This window comes from Magnolia sinica, chromosome 2 (genome assembly GCF_029962835.1).
Source record: "Magnolia sinica isolate HGM2019 chromosome 2, MsV1, whole genome shotgun sequence".
NCBI lineage: Eukaryota > Viridiplantae > Streptophyta > Magnoliopsida > Magnoliales > Magnoliaceae > Magnolia > Magnolia sinica.
This window is the reverse complement of record NC_080574.1, coordinates 94,336,614-94,348,131: the sequence shown is the minus strand read 5'-3', so window position 1 is coordinate 94,348,131 and position 11,518 is coordinate 94,336,614. Positions and strand designations below refer to the sequence as shown.

At 42.7% G+C, this 11,518-nt stretch overlaps 1 long non-coding RNA gene across 1 annotated transcript; it reads right to left on the bottom strand.

Annotated features, from left to right (window-relative positions):
* Window positions 1–9,636: 9,636 nt before the first annotated feature.
* On the bottom strand, window positions 9,637–10,679 carry LOC131229578 (uncharacterized). Its single transcript, XR_009163452.1, has 2 exons — window positions 10,024–10,679; window positions 9,637–9,934 (listed from the first exon to the last, which is right to left on the bottom strand). It is a non-coding gene; the product is annotated as an uncharacterized LOC131229578 (long non-coding RNA).
* Between the last annotated feature and the right edge of the window lie 839 nt (window positions 10,680–11,518).

Genomic DNA, 11,518 nt, shown 5'->3' with positions numbered 1-11,518 from the left:
TCTATTCATAAGGTCATGGAGATCTGAATTAAGAGGGAAAACAAATTTCATATAGATCCAAAACTTTTGTGACCCAAAAAAGGGTTTCAATGGTAGGCATTCAACTCACCACTGTTTACTGCATTGTGGTCCACCTGATAGATCTGCTTCATTTATTTAGTCTTAGCCCTTAAGACAAGCTCGCCAATTGGATGGATGGTGTGGATACCACAAATACATCAGGGGCCCCACTGAGCTTGCTACGTTACAGCAGCAGCAACTGCATGCTTCACAGGTCCCATAGATGAACAGTTTGGATATACATTACATGGGCCCAATGTCCACATGGAAGGGCTGGACTTTCTGGATTTACCCACCATCCCACTTGCTGGACGGTGAGATGAAACACAAACATTACATTAGGCCCCACAGCACCGTCTAGAGATGGACGGTGTGGGCATAAAATACATACATCAAGGTAGGGCCCCACCCCACATGTACAGCATGTGTGGGTGGGTCCTATACCCAAATAAAATGGATGGATGGTATGTATAAAATACATACATTAAGGAGGATCTCACCGTCTAGGCCTTTGCACTAGACGGTGCAGATAAAATACATCATCAAGGTGGGTCATGTCCCACATGAACAGCCACCATGCAAGGCCCCACCCTACGGATGGAAGGTGTTAATAAAACACTTGCATCATGGAGGGAAGCACCACTACACCATCCAACACTCCAGCACCGTCCTAATCATCTGGACGGTGTGGATGGACCAAATACATCACAGTGGGGTCCACACAGACCATGTTGATATTCAGTTTTCCCTCCATCCTAGCTGGGCCAACAAGGGACAGCAAGGCAGGCCCCATTCATTGGACGTCCAAATTTTCTGGACAGTCCAGCTTGTCAATCAGGTGGGCCATACACAAGGAAGAAGAGAGAGAGAGAGAGAGAGAGAGAGAGAGAGAAGGGGAGGGACCCCGCCACTATGGGCCCTCCCTATATAATGCATACGTCGAGATGGGTCCCACCACATGTGGGCCCTCAAATCATCAAATCCAAATGAAAATCACCCACCATTTTCGTTCCTTCTTGGTCTGATGAAATCCTTAGCTCCTCAGCTTCGACTTTGACGAAGGATGATGGACATTAGATGGTTGGATGGTGGAGATGGGAGGTAGGAAGTGGGCCACATCTAGCTCTCCCTCATGGAGCTTGGATGTTGGACTCTCATAGGGTTGCTTAGGAGTAATGAGAGAGAGAGGTTGTAAGAGAGAGAGAGAGAGAGAGAGAGAGAGAGAGATGGGTGAGGGATGAGTGAAAGGTGATGGGTGTACTTGACATGTATGAGTGGAGAGAGAGAGAGAGAGTTGACTTTAGGGGTTGCTTTTGAGGATGGGACATATACTTGATTGATGGGATTGATGGGATATGCTCTCTTGGGTTTTGCAAATGCATGATGTTTTCTTGAACTGAACGCGGGCCCATATCTTCTGGCCTGGGTATCGCATCGGCGTGCAAGACACGGCTTCGGAACATCGGTGACGGTGTGGTCGCAAGGGTGCAAGTCTCATGTTGAGCTGACTCTGGAATACGGGATATGACTCAGGGTTGTGCGCAAATGCTATTAACGCATCGCGGGTCACCAGAATTCGACCGGGAGGACCGCGAAAGCCTACAGAATGGTACAAGCTAGGATAAGGGTCTCACACCCTTGGTATGGTCCAAATTCTTGCGAGTCCAATCCAATATGGACCATCAAAGTTAACTGGATCTTCAGTAAGTACTATCGAATGGTCCAGATATTCATTGTGGATGGTTGGATCTATCATTTCTTTGATGAAGATTGTTGTATAGGCATGATCGGAGCCCAATATACAATCTAGTTTCCTGATATTCAATCAAGCAATTTGCGGGATCATCTAGGGCCATCTGATGATGATATCTAGCCCAGATGCATCAATTTTACTTGTTTCATACATAGATGGTTTGATGTGTAACTTGTTTTGCTTAATTGTCTTAGGTTTTATTCCTGATTTTCCTTCAAATGGTTTAATTGGAATGATTTCTGGATTCATTGAATGCTTGTATATTGAGTTTTTCTAAGTGGTACCTAACTAACTTTTTGGGAGTGGTGTCTAACTATTTAAGATACGTAATAACCTTATAAATAGATGGTTTGATGGCCAATCTTCAGTTGTAATCTCGTGCATTTTGAGTACGCCTGAAGCTATTCTAGCTAGAATTTGGGGCCTAGTTCTGCCATTTTGAATGGAATGGAGCTAGCTCCTCTGGTTCACGTAGAGTAGGAATGAAACGAAATTTCCTAAAGCAGATGATATCTGTGTAGCCTACATCTTTTCCTTGCATGTGGACAGTCTGATGATGAATCGGTAACGGAGATAAAGTTCAATTCTGGAATGACGTTTGGGTGGGAGATTCAGCCTCAAAGTGGACTTTCCTAATATTTATCGGATATCTCCAAACCGTGCCATAGCTGTGTGTGACTATATTCTCTTATAGCAATGAGAAGCTGGTATGGGACCCGACACGTAGGAGGAATCTCTAAGATTGGGAAACTATAAGACACTCAGGAATGAGTCCAAATCATCAGACTACATTGTTCATAGAGTGAAAAACATGATCATCGAATGGGCTGTTGGTTCCGATGCTCTTAAGGGTTGTAATCTTCTTTTCTTAAGTGCTTAGGCGGTCTGCTCCCTCAACAGATCCTAGCCCTTTGTTTGTTTTTTTTTCTTTTCTTTTCGTTCTTTGTCTTAATAAAATTATTGTCACCTTTCCAAAAAAAAAAAAAAAAAAACAATTGCTGAAAATCACTTCATTTTTTTATCTGAACTGGATTCTCTCTATGAAAAGCTTCCATTTTCTCATGAGTGTTGGCTATCATGATAATTAGTAATCCATACCAAAACGAAATATGATCTCTAGTGGCAAATTTTTATTACCATCTAATTCATTCAAAGGAGTCTTCACACCAGGATGAACCTAGTATTATCTACTACATACTAGTAACATACAACCAATATTGGGACACCATACCATAAGCTACAAAATTTCATGTCTCCCTAAACAAGGTATCCTCCATTGATAACACACACACACACACACACACACACACACACATTATAAGTTCTTTATTTTTATTTACATTCACAAATACATTCATCATCCATCCAACTATTAACAACATTTACAAAAAATAAAAGATATCCAACCAGCTCCTAAATAATAATTTGCAACTTAACCTACTGGGAACCGTCATGCACCGTAATGTCTTACGGCAGAGCAAGTTTTGAGGAGTTACAAGTTGACCCTGACGACAACATATAAATGAAGTGATAAAGATACAAATGATTCAAGATTAATTTAAGGTTTTAAGAATTTTCATCCACTTCACTTTTACTGCCAAGTAGTCTTGATGAAAATGCATCCACACTACAAGAAGGGAAAAAAATAATAATTTGTGGCTGCACTGATACGTTTAGTATGAACAGCTGCCTACGTACCCAATGTTCGGAAGATTGGGATCAAGCCACTACGTAGTTCTTAATATTATATTAGAACATTTTATGCATAAGCAGAGAAAATATCAAAACAAATCATAATAGAAATATATGTACCTTCTGTTATGCATAAGAAGATGAAAAGCTGAAACAAATCATTATATTAGTCAAGCAAAACTACTAAATAATTCAAGATAAAATTTAGTCAAATAATATACAAAATAACCTCAAATGGGTAACTGATTGTCCTAATCTATATACAATCACATCAAAATTTGTAATCTAAATGAACATAATTCAAAATCTAATAGAATCAAAACAATTAACCATGTAGAAGCATATGTTGATAACAACTCATTTCTAAATGGAACTCTACAAAATGCCAAATAATTTGTAGCTAAGATCTTCCAATATTGGGGATTTTTAATCCATAGGCCATCAAGGGTGTAAGACCCGTATCCTAGCATGTACTGTTCCATAGGCTTTCGCGGTCCTCCTGGTCGAATTTCGGCGACCCACGACGCGTAAATAGCAGTGGCGCGCGATCCTGAGTTGTATCCCGTATTTTAGAGTCAGTTCGACCCGAGACTTGTACCTAGCGACCGCGCCGTCGCTGCTGTTCCAATGTCGCGTCTCGCGCGCCAAGGTGATACCCAGGCCAGAAGATGTGGGCCCGCGTTCAGTTCAAGGAAAACACCGCACTGTTGCAAAACCCAAGAGAACATCACATCAAATCCCATCAATCTCATCAATCAATTACACATCACCTCTCATGTCAAAGTACAACTCCATCCCCAAGCAACCCCCAAAGTCAAACTCTCTCTTACACAAAGTACACCCACCAAATCACTCACCCATCTCTCTCTTTCAACCTCTCTCTCTCATCTCTCTCTTCCTCATTCTCTCCAAGCAACCGTCCATGGCTTCCATGGGAGAGAAATTAGTGTCGCCCACCTTCCTACCTTCCATCTCCACCATCCAAGTCCGATCTCAACCGTTGAAGTCCACCCATTTGAGCTCTAGCCTGCATTGGCGAAAGAATGAAGAAGAGATCTAACGGTGGGTGCTTCTCTCTCTCTCTCTCTCTCTCTCTCTCTCTCTCTCTCTCTCTTCCCATCTCCCTCACTCCTTTTCCTGGTTTGTTGGCTCACCTAGGGGCGATCTAGACCATCCAGCAGGTGGGACAACCTTGCTATCCACCCTGCTGGACTGACCATCCAGAGGATAGTATGGATGGGGGAAAAACACCAAATTTTGGTTTTGCCTCTAGCCGTGTGGACCCCATGTTTAGACCCCATTATGATGTGGGAATTTCGATCCACGCTGTTCAGTAGGCAGGGCCCACCCTGCTGCATGATCTGGACCGACAGCTGTCCAATAACAGACCTGGACGTAAGGGAGAACACAAATATCAGCTTGTTCCTATAACTGGTGGGCCACATGTGTGGACCCCACCTTGATAATGTAATTGGTATCCACATCGTCCATATGGAGATGTGATTGTAAGTATGGCCCACGGTCTAGACAGAACCAGCAGCTGGCACCGTCCAGACCGTCCAGTAGGCTTGTCAGGTGGGGAAACACCCCATTTATAGTAGGATTTGGAGTGGTGTGGCCCACTAACGTGGACCCCACCCTGATATGTATGTGACCTATGTTTACACCATCCATTTTGAAGAGATCACTTTTGGACATGGGTCTTAGAGCTGGACAGATCCAGCCGAGCAGAACTACCCAACGGACAGCCAGGCCCAAGGTGATGCATTCGTCCAACCCAATTGGCTGGGAGGACGTCGGCCCATCGTTTGGACGACCCACATGTAAGTGGGACCCACCATGATGTATGTATTTCGTATCTACACCGTCCACTTTTCGATCTGCCTTGATTGTGAGGTTTAGACAACACTAGTTGGGCAGAAATCTGCCTACCAGCGGGTCTGCTATGAGGTACATGCATGTGTCTTGTCCATTTTACCCATGTGGGCCCACTTGGACAGGCCCCACTTTCATCCAGACCATCCTCAGATGGGGCCCACCGAGATATGTGTTGTGTACACCCCGTCCACCCTCTGATCATCCAGCATATGTATCAGGTGGACCATGCAATAAACAGTGGTGATGGACAGCCTGTCGTTGGGATTTTCCTGAGGCCCACCATGATGTTCATTTGCCATCCAACGTGTGGAGTAGGCCACGTGTGACCCGGTTAATGAGAAACCACAAATATCAGCTGGGTTCATAGCTCCAGTGGGCCCCACCATTTCCTGGGATAGTGGAGATTGAATGGCTACCGTTGAAGCCTCCCTGGCATCACCGTGATGCAGTGTCTTACCCAGCCATCCACATATTTTTATGTAGTTTTCTGACGTGGACCCCACTTGGACCCCTGATGCAGAATTGCCGTACGTGCAACAGCAGTGTGTGGTGGTCACATGTGGGACATGACCCACCTTGATGATGTTTTTCATCTGCACCGTCCAGTGCAAAAGGTCTGGACGGTGAGATCCACCTTGACGTTTCTTCCACACACCGTACATCCATTACATTCACGCTTCTGACAGGCCACATCATGATATGTTTTTTTTTTAATGTTGTACAGCAGTACGTGTGACCCATTGAATGTGGGGCCCACCTTGAAGACACGTGCATTCAGCACGCGGACCCCACCTTGATATACCTGCCTTAAATCTAGACTGTCCGTCCAGCGTCCAAGAGGTCTGGACGCTGGTCAAACTATAAAATAAAATATTATTTAACATATATATATATACATGTTTTTGGTGGCCCCATGTGGGACTCACCCGCTGGACGAGGTTTTGACATTGCTGATCATCATTAGTGGGCCATGTGCCCCATAGAATAATTGTGTACTGTGGTACACATGTTACACCTACAACTGTTGAAATGATTTTGGTTGTGGTCCAAGCCCACTTGAGGCCCATTGGTGCGGCCCATCCATGGGGCCCACCTGCCTCATATTTAAGGTTCATACGATGGGCCCACCTGCTTGAATCTGAGGCCCATGGGCGGGGCCCATTGTAACGTATTCATGATTTATGTGAAAGGCCCATCATGATGTATCTTTGGCCCATGTGCGGGGCCCACCTGTTGCGTATTTATGGACCATTGTTATGGCCCACTTAATGCATATGATGGCCATTGGTACGGGCCATTGAGGTAGCCCACTTGATATGTATGAGGCCTGTGTGCAGGGCCCACCTGTTGTGTATATGAAGCCCATTGGTGTGGCCCATTAATGCAGCCCACTCATTGTACCTGGGGCCCATGGATTGTAGCCCATTATGATGTATTTGAGGACCATGGGTCGTGGCCCATGATGATGTATACTAGGCCCGTATATTCGGCCCATTGTGATATATATTAGACCCTTGTATGAGGCCGTGGGCCCACTGTATGTGTGACCCTATGTGGGTCACTCATTGGGAGCAATGTTGGTTGAATGTCTACGTTGATGGGTAATGATGGTTAAATGCCCACATTGTGACCTTCCCTTAGACCTTGTTAGGCCCATCCTCATCAAGGTCGATTATTGATCAAGGTCGATTATCATGACCGATTTGCCGATTCCGATTATCGATCGATTTCGATTGTCATAACCGATCGCCGATTCTGATTGACGTGACCGATTTGTCAATTTCGATTATCGATCGATCCTGATTGTCGTGACCGATTGCTGATTTCGATTGACATGACCGATTTACCGATTCGGACTATCGATCGATTTCGATTGACGTGACCGATTTGCTGATTCTGATTGACATGACCAGTTTGTCAATTCTGATTATTGATCGATTTCGATTGTCGTAACCGATTGCTGATTGACGTGACCGATTTGCCGAATCTGATTATTGATCGATCCCGATTGTCGTGACTGATTTGCTGACTCTGATTATCGATCGATCCCGATTATCATGACTGATTTGCTGATTCTGATTATCGATCGATTTCAATTGCCGTGACCGATTGCTGATTGACGTGACCGGTTTGCCGACTTTAATTATCGATCGATCCCGATTGTCGTGACCGATTTGTCGATTCTGATTTTCAATCGATCCGATTATCGCGACCGATTTGCCAACTCTGATTATCGATCGATCCCGATTGTTATGATAGATTTGCCGACTCTGTTTATCGATCGATCCCGATTATCGTGACCGATTTGTCAATTCTAATTATCGATCGATCCCGATTGTCGTGACCGATTTGCCGATTCTAATTATCGATCGATCTGATTGTCGTGACCGATTTGCCGATTCTGATTAGCGATCGAGGCTGATTATCGTAACCGATTTACCGATTTTGATTATCGATTGATCCCAATTGTCGAGGCTGATTATCGTGACCAATTTACCGATTTTGATTATCGATCGATCCTGATTGTTGAGGCCGATTCCGAGTGTCAATTCTGATTGTCGAGACCTATATGATATATATGCGAACCGTAGTCGAGGCCTACTGTGATGTATTCATAGCCCATGGGCAAGGCCCATTGTGGTGTATTTGTGGCCTATGGGCAAGGCCATTGTGATATGTATTAGGTCCATGATGTATGACGCATTTGATATATTCGTGACCCACGTGTAGGGCTCACATTTCATGTATTTGAAGCCTATGAGCAGGGCCCACCTGTTGTGTATATGTGGCCTTTGAGTAAGGCCCATGGTGTTATATATTAGGTCCTTGTGTGAGGCCATGAGTCTACTATATATTAGGCTTTATGTGGGTCATTCCTTGAGGGTAATGCTGGTTAAATGTCCACATTGTCGAGATCGATTGTCAATGTCAGTTCTTGATACTGATTATGAGTATATGACAGCATAGCATCATGATACATGCCCATACGCATCATTTGCGTGTTTGTTATGAGATGTGATTGACCATTGCATATGCTATAGGGTAGGTTGTTCATGGAGCTTCCTGATAGGCGGAGTTGCCTCACATGAGAGCACGACATGTGTAAAATTGATGCATGATTGGACTGTGTGACTCATGCATCTCGCATTTGTGTGACATGACCACCGTACGCCCTAGTGACATCAGGGCCATAGCCTCCACAGGTATTTTGTGGATGGTCAGATGGGACACCGGAAGTCTGTTCTACATGGGGTGCTATAGATATTCCTGGATAAAAGTCCCTAAACCCTCTTGGTTCCAGAGGTTGCTCCAACGTCTAGACCGAGTGGATGCATGAGCGCATGAGGGCGGATGCATGAGCGCATGAGGGCCGTATACCGTTAGGCCGCGTCTCCCACTGTATCGTGGTCGGTTGGAAGGGGGTACGGCCTTACCTGCCCGAGATTAGGGGGCAATGCTAGGCTGAGTTTGACCAGCTCGAGGAATGGGTCCGCTATTGACGAGCCGGGCCCGATATTGGCAGGCGGATAGTGAGGTCTCTTCCACTCACCTTGTTGCGAGCGATGGGCGGCAATCTGGTTTGGAGTGTAATAGACCCCGGTGATTTTCCAGAGCGAAACCGTACCGATATGTGGACTTATTGAGCATAAATTGCATATTCACACTATAAGAAAAGGGGGCTTTAGCCTCGGTTAAAAACTGTGGCTAAAAAGATTAAAAACTGAGGTTAAAGCCTTTAGCCTTTGTTTTGCCTCAGTTATCCAAACCGATGTTGAAACCCCCGTGGCTAAAGGCTTTAGCCTCAGTTTTAGCAACTGAGGCTAAAACGGCTTATAGCCTCGGTTCTTCAAGTGAAGCTAAATCTATTTTTTGCCTCCATTGTTTCAAACCGAGGTTAAATCCAAATTTAGCCTCGGTTGCCTCCAATTGAAGCTAAATCTATTTTTAACCTCGGTTCTTAATAACCAAGGCTAAAGCCTTTAGCCACGGGATTTGTAGTCTCAGTTTAGGTAATTGAGGCAAAACTGAAACTAAAGATAGATTTAGCCTTTGTTGACATCAACTGAGGCTAAATTCACTTTTTAATCTCAGTTCTCAATAACTGAGGCTAAATCATTTATTTTAACCCATTCATAAATTTGTGCATAGTCAGTCATTCAATCATTTAATCAAATACAGTGTCTGTTTCATGCCACAAACCACAAAATCACAAGTTGTTGCTAAGTATTGTATTTGCAGGGCAAACCCAACAGTGAGAGAAAAATACTACTGAACATTTTCTTTCCCTCATCAAAAAGCCCCCAAGCATAGAACATGTGCTTTGGCATAAAGGAAAACACAATCTGCTTCAATCGAGCAAACCTCTTTTTCCGACTCAGACGAAGAAACATCCTCAAAAGTGCTGGTTTCAGGCATCTTCTTTAGTGCCACCTCAAAAGAAGCTTTTGACTTTTTGCCACTCTTCTGCTTCTCGAATGTTTCCTCTACTTCTCTCTTCAGCTTTTTGGTAGCAAATTGTTTCTCAATAGGACTCCTCTGGATGCCTCTTTCCTGAAAATCGCCAAACTTAATGCTCTAACTAATTCTCAAAAATAAAAATCAATAGAAAAATAAATAAAACGAGCACAAAAAGTATGAACCCTTCTTCGCAGATTTCATTGGTAAAATTGCCATCGGAGTTGCAGCAACCCGTATTGCAATAAGAAAGCATATAATAACAAAATTGCTGAAGACAAAATTTTCTCGATTTAAGTGAATACCAAACTGATAAATGATAAATTTATTACTTTAAAAACAAATGCCTGCAGAAAAACCTATATACAATACGTATAATAAAACATGTCAGATTCTTATTCATTTTTAGCTGTCCATTTTTCGTGCCGGTGTAACCTACTTGAAATGTAAACTAGCCTGATTTTTTAGTTGGACAGCATCCTTCGTGTGGCCCACTTGATGAACAGCTACGGATCTCAATTTATGCTAGCAATTGGCATTCCAACAATTGAAAAGAAATGTAGCTACAAAGAAATGAGATACTTGATAAAATGAGACGCCGGTGCGATTCTCCAGTCACAGGATTGTTGCCGCCTTTCTAGACAGTGAGAATGGCGGGATGGGTGATTGAATTTCCAACTAGTCAAAGTAGATCAAGAGAGAAGATTTAACCACAATCAAAGAAAAAAAAATGATGAGCTTTCTTAATAACTTAATTTGTGGATGAAAACAACCATTTTTTCTCATTTCAATTAGTGTTTGTGTGGCCAAACCAAATCCTTAATTTTTCGCCACTGATTTTCATAATAAATCTTTTTTGTTTTTTGGTTTGTGGGGGGTTTCTTATTCTATATTTGAATTGAGTAATTATAACAAAGAGTAGATAGTATTTGCATGTAGATCCACCACCATATATGTGTGTGTGTGTGTGTGTGGCAACGATATGCATGGACCATTGTGATTGAGATGTTGGTGGTTCGTAGTCTCTAAAAAAAATCAATGACAATAACTGAGAAGAAAGATAATACCAAATCAATAAACTTTGAAAAATCAAATACAATAAAAAATCAATTACAAGAAATAAAACAAAAACTGTCATTAATTTAGATCTTGATGTAAAGCTATTTGTAGAAATTATATTGCAATGGCTTAAGTATCAACCTCAAATCTTGGTGAAGATACAGAAGGCCTCCATCGATCCTTAAGATGATGTTGAAGTGCTTCTCCCAATCTAGCAACTTATTACAAGAAATAAAACAAAAACTGTCATTAATTTAGATCTTGATGTAAAGCTATTTGTAGAAATTATATTGCAATGGCTTAAGTATCAACCTCAAATCTTGGTGAAGATACAGAAGGCCTCCATCGATCCTTAAGATGATGTTGAAGTGCTTCTCCCAATCTAGCAACTTGCTTCATTTTCCATCTTCATGTTTCCATCCAAATGTATCAAATTATTAGTCGTGCTAATCTAAACATAAGCTTGAATTGAAAGTTTCTTATGGTTATATAGACAAACCAAAGATGAAGAAATCTAAGCTCTTGCTCAACAGGTATTGATAGAACAGTATTATCTCAATTAAAAGATCAAGAGCTTGTTTAGATACACAATTAAACTAAATTGTGAACATTCAGTTCAAT